This window comes from Arachis stenosperma, chromosome 10 (assembly GCF_014773155.1).
Source record: "Arachis stenosperma cultivar V10309 chromosome 10, arast.V10309.gnm1.PFL2, whole genome shotgun sequence".
Classification (NCBI taxonomy): domain Eukaryota; kingdom Viridiplantae; phylum Streptophyta; class Magnoliopsida; order Fabales; family Fabaceae; genus Arachis; species Arachis stenosperma.
The window spans coordinates 61,442,262-61,447,578 of record NC_080386.1 but is presented as its reverse complement, the minus strand read 5'-3'; the positions used below and the strand labels follow the sequence as shown (position 1 = coordinate 61,447,578).

Below are 5,317 nucleotides of genomic sequence, written 5' to 3'. Positions count from 1 at the left end.
TTGAACATTTCTGGGGGACACTTTCTGATTAGAGCTTTGTACCTCTCCCATGCTTCATACAAGGATTCGGCATCTAATTGGGTGAATGTCTGCACCTCAGTTTTCAGCCTGACGATCCTTTGGGGTGGGTAAAATTTGGCTAAAAATTTAGTCACCAAATCGTCCCAACTAGTGACACTTCCTTTGGGAAAAGTTTCAAGCCATTGTGCAGCCTTATTCCTTAATGAGAATGGGAACAGCAACAATTTGTATGTGTCTGGATGCACACCATTTGTCTTGACCGTTTCACAAATCCTTAAGAAAACGGACAAATGTTGGTTGGGGTCTTCAAGAGGGCCACCTCCATAAGCACAATTGTTCTGCACCAAGGTGATTAGTTGAGGCTTCAACTCAAAGTCATTTGCCTGAACATTTGGGGTGAGGATGCTGCTCCCATAATGTCTGGGATTGGGGATAGTGTAAGAGGCCAACACCCTTCTTGCAGGCTGGGCATTGTTGCTCACTCCCTCTTCACGCACCTCAGCCTCCATGACTTGCAAAAATCACAAACAAACCAAATAAAACATGAGTATTCTAGTGCTAGAATGTGGTTAGAGGGTTAGGTGACACAATGTGTCAAACAGTTAATGTGCTTAGTAAAAATAAAGAAAAATAAAGAAAAAGTGCTTGATCTAAACTACCACCTCACTTAATCATTGTCAATCTAATCAATCCCCGGCAACGGCGCCAAAAACTTGATGGGATATTTTTGGTTTGAGAAATGAATTTCTCCCAAAAACACACCAATCTAACCGGCAAGTGCACCGGGTCGCATCAAGTAATAAAACTCACGGGTGTGAGGTCGATCCCACAGGGATTGAAGGATTGAGCAATTTTAGTTTAGTGGTTGATTTAGTCAAGCGAATCAGGATTTGGTTGATTAATGGGTAACTTGCAGAATTTAAATTGCATTTAAAGTAAAGAGAACAAGAATTAAATTGCTGAATCTTAAAGAGCAAGAAAGTAAATGGCAGAAGCTTAAAGAGCAAGTAATGTAAATTGCAAGAATCTTAAATGACAAGAAATATAAATGGCTTGAAATGTAAAGGGGATTGGGACTTAGATTTGCAGAAATTAAACCAAGAGAAATTAAATTGCATTAGACAGAAGGGTAAATGGGAATTGGGATTTGATTGAATTCAAACAGACAAGTAAATGAACAAGTAAAGCAAGAAACAGAGAATTGAAAAGGTAAGTTAAGATCTCAGGACCCAGAGACTAGAAAACCAAGTCTAGATCTCAATGCCTTCCTAGATCCAACTAGAACAATAGCAATGGAATTGTAAATTTGCACAGAGAGTAGATGAGAAACAAGTAATGAACCGAATTGGAAATTAAATTGCAGTGAAAATCAACAAATAGATCTAAGGTGAGATTGAAACAGAATTCCTTCAATTCTCTAGCCCAAGATCCAAGACAAGTGTAATTGAAATTGAAAGCAATTAAACTAAGGAAACAAAGATCACTCAGGCTCCCCAAAACAGAAAAGAAAGCTTTCTAAAAACTAAAAAGGGAAGCTCCCCGAATAAATTGAATTCTAGCCTATTTATACACTTTCTTCAATTGATCTTCAAGCCTTGAGTTGGGCCTTTGCTCTTGGTGGAATTGGGTTGAAAGAGGCCTTGGTTGATTGCTCTTGAAGTTTGGAGAGAGACCCAAGTGAATCAATTGAACCGGTTTTGAGTTTTTGCAAAGTTGGGTTTTAAAGTTAGCCTCAAAGTTAGGGGGCTAACTTTGAGGCCAACTTTTCTAGCAGCAAACATATTCTGCTGCACTTCACGTTGGAGCCAACGTTAGGGGGCTAACTTTGTCCCTAACGTTGGCCTTGCTTTGTGTTGGTGAGGCGCCAACGTTAGCCTCCAAGTTAGGGGGCTAACGTTGGCGCAAACGTTGGCTAGCCCCTGGGAGGAATTCATATGCCAACGTTAGCCTCCAAGTTAGGGGGCTAACGTTGGCGCAAACGTTGGGCACCCTGGGGGGAATTCTTCATGCCAACGTTAGCCTCCAAGTTAGGGGGCTAACGTTGGCGCAAACTTGGTGCACCCTGGGAGGAATTTTTAGCTTTCAACGTTAGCCTCCAAGTTAGGGGGCTAACGTTGAGGCTAACTTCAAGTCCAAAAGTTTGTGCCAACGTTTGAGGGCTAACTTCAACTCCAACTTCATTTATTCCTGGTTCAATTTCATTTGATTCATTGCCTTCTCTTAGCTTCTAGCCATTCCTTCTCACTTCAATCCTTTTCCAAGCTTTCTTCACCCATCATAAATCAACCAAACACATCAAAGCTATGCTTGAAATCATGAGATGATCATCCTATCCTAATATGCACCAATTATGGCATCAAACCTCATGAAATTGCATTAATTTATCTATGGTTGATTCAATCAAAGGAAGCATGAAAATCTACCTAAATTGGCTTGCTTAAGCCTCAAGAAAGTGCATAATTCAAGTGAAAACAAAAGAAAAAGACTAGTAAAACTAGGCTAAGATGACTTGTCATCAGAAGAGAGGGGTAGGGTTCGGTTATGTATGGGTGGGGATCCTGTGGGGTCCACAGATCCTGAGGTGTCAAGGAAAATTCAACCCTGCACCAAAATGGCGTGCAAAAATGCACTCTGTGCCAATTCTGGCGTTAAACACCGGGCTGGTGCCCATTTCTAGCGTTTAACGCCAAGTTCTTGCCCTTTCCTGGCGTTTAACGCCAATCTGGTGCCCCTTTCTGGCGTTAAACGCCCAGAATGGTGCCAGACTGGGCGTTAAACGCCCAACTGCTACCCTTACTGGCGTTTAAACGCCAGCAGGAACTTCCTCCAGGGTGTGCTATTTTTCTTCCTGTTTTTCATTCTGTTTTTGCTTTTTCAATTGGTTTTGTGACTTCTCATGATCATCAACCTATAAAAATCATAAAATAACAAAGAAAAATAGATAGATATAATAAAATTGGGTTGCCTCCCAACAAGCGCTTCTTTAATGTCAGTAGCTTGACAGTGGGCTCTCATGGAGCCTCACAGATACTCAGAGCAATGTTGGAACCTCCCAACACCAAACTTAGAGTTTGAATGTGGGGGTTCAACACCAAACTTAGAGTTTGGTTGTGGCCTCCCAACACCAAACTTAGAGTTTGACTGTGGGGGCTCTATTTGACTCTGTTTTGAGAGAAGCTCTTCATGCTTCCTCTCCATGGTGACAGAGGGATATCCTTGAGCCTTAAACATAAAGGATTCTTCATTCACTTGAATGACCAATTCTCCTCTGTCCACATCAATCACAGCCTTTGCTGTGGCTAGGAAGGGTCTGCCAAGGATGATGGATTCATCCATGCACTTCCCAGTCTCTAGGACTATGAAATCAGCAGGGATGTAATGGTCTTCAACCTTCACCAAAACATCCTCTACAAGTCCATAAGCTTGTTTTCTTGAATTGTCTGCCATCTCTAGTGAGATTCTTGCAGTTTGCACCTCAAAGATCCCTAGCTTCTCCATTACAGAGAGAGGCATGAGGTTTACACTTGACCCTAAGTCACACAGAGCCTTCTTGAAGGTCATGGTGCCTATGGTACAAGGTATTGAAAACCTCCCAGGATCTTGTCTCTTTTGAGGTAATCTCTGCCTAGATAAGTCATCCAGTTCCTTGGTGAGCAAAGGGGATTCATCCTCCCAAGTCTCATTTCCAAATAACTTGTCATTTAGCTTCATGATTGCTCCAAGGTATTTAGCAACTTGCTCTTCAGTGACATATTCATCCTCTTCAGAGGAAGAATACTCATCAGAGCTCATGAATGGCAGAAGTAAATCCAATGGAATCTCTATGGTCTCAGTGTGAGCCTCAGATTCCCATGGTTCCTCATTAGGGAACTCAGTGGAGGCCAGTGGACGTCCATTGAGGTCTTCCTCAGTGGCGTTCACTACCTCTTCATCCCCTCCAAGTTCGGCCATGTTGATGGCCTTGCACTCTCCTTTTGGATTTTCTTCTGTATTGCTTGGAAGAGTACTAGGAGGGAGTTCAGTAATTTTCTTGCTCAGCTGTCCCACTTGTGCCTCCAAATTCCTAATGGAGGACCTTGTTTCAGTCATGAAACTTTGAGTGGTTTTGATTAGATCAGAGACCATGGTTGCTAAGTCAGAGTGGTTCTGCTTAGAATTCTCTGTCTGTTGCTGAGAAGATGATGGAAAAGGCTTGCCATTGCTGAACCTATTTCTTCCACCATTATTGTTGTTGAAACCTTGTTGAGGTCTCTGTTGATCCTTCCATGAGAAATTTGGATGATTTCTCCATGAAGAATTATAGGTGTTTCCATAGGGTTCTCCCATGTAATTCACTTCTTCCATTGAAGGGTTCTCAAGATCATAAGCTTCTTCTTTAGATGAAGCATCCTTAGTACTGCCTGGTGCATTTTGCATTCCAGACAGACTTTGAGAAATCAAATTGACTTGCTGAGTCAATATTTTATTCTGAGCCAATATGGCATTCAGAGTATCAATCTCAAGAACTCCTTTCTTCTGATTTGTCCCATTGTTCACAGGATTCCTTTCAGAAGTGTACATGAATTGGTTATTTGCAACCATTTCAATTAGTTCTTGAGCTTCTGTAGGCGTCTTCTTCAGATGAAGAGATCCTCCAGCAGAGCTATCCAATGACATCTTGGACAGTTCAGACAGACCATCATAGAAAATACCTATGATGCTCCATTCAGAAAGCATGTCAGAAGGACATTTTCTGATCAATTGTTTGTATCTTTCCCAAGCTTCATAGAGGGATTCACCTTCCTTCTGTCTGAAGGTTTGGACTTCCACTCTAAGCTTACTGAATTTTTGAGGTGGAAAGAACTTTGCCAAGAAGCCATTGACTAGCTTTCCCCAAGAGTTCAGGCTTTCTTTAGGTTGTGAGTCCAACCATATCCTAGCTCTGTCTCTTACAGCAAAAGGGAATAGCATGAGTCTGTAGACCTCAGGGTCAACCCCATTAGTCTTGACAGTGTCACAAATTTGCAAGAATTCAGCTAAAAACTGATGAGGGTCTTCCAATGGAAGTCCATGGAACTTGCAATTCTGTTGCATTAGAGAAACTAATTGAGGCTTAAGCTCAAAGTTGTTTGCTCCAATGGCAGGGATAGAGATGCATCTCCCATAGATGTCGGGAGTAGGTGTAGTAAAGTCACCCAGCACCTTCCTTGCATTGTTGGCATTGTTGTTGTTTTCGGCTGTCATGGGTTCTTCTTCTTTGAAGATTTCTGTTAGGTCCTCTACAGAGAGTTGTGCCTTAGCTTCTCTTAGCTTTCGC

General features: G+C 42.0%; 1 non-coding gene across 1 annotated transcript; it reads left to right on the top strand.

Moving 5' to 3' along the window:
* The first annotated feature begins 4,731 nt into the window (after positions 1-4,731).
* On the top strand, positions 4,732-4,839 carry LOC130959714 (small nucleolar RNA R71). The gene has a single exon (XR_009078782.1). It is a non-coding gene; the product is annotated as a small nucleolar RNA R71 (small nucleolar RNA).
* The last annotated feature ends 478 nt before the right edge of the window (positions 4,840-5,317 follow it).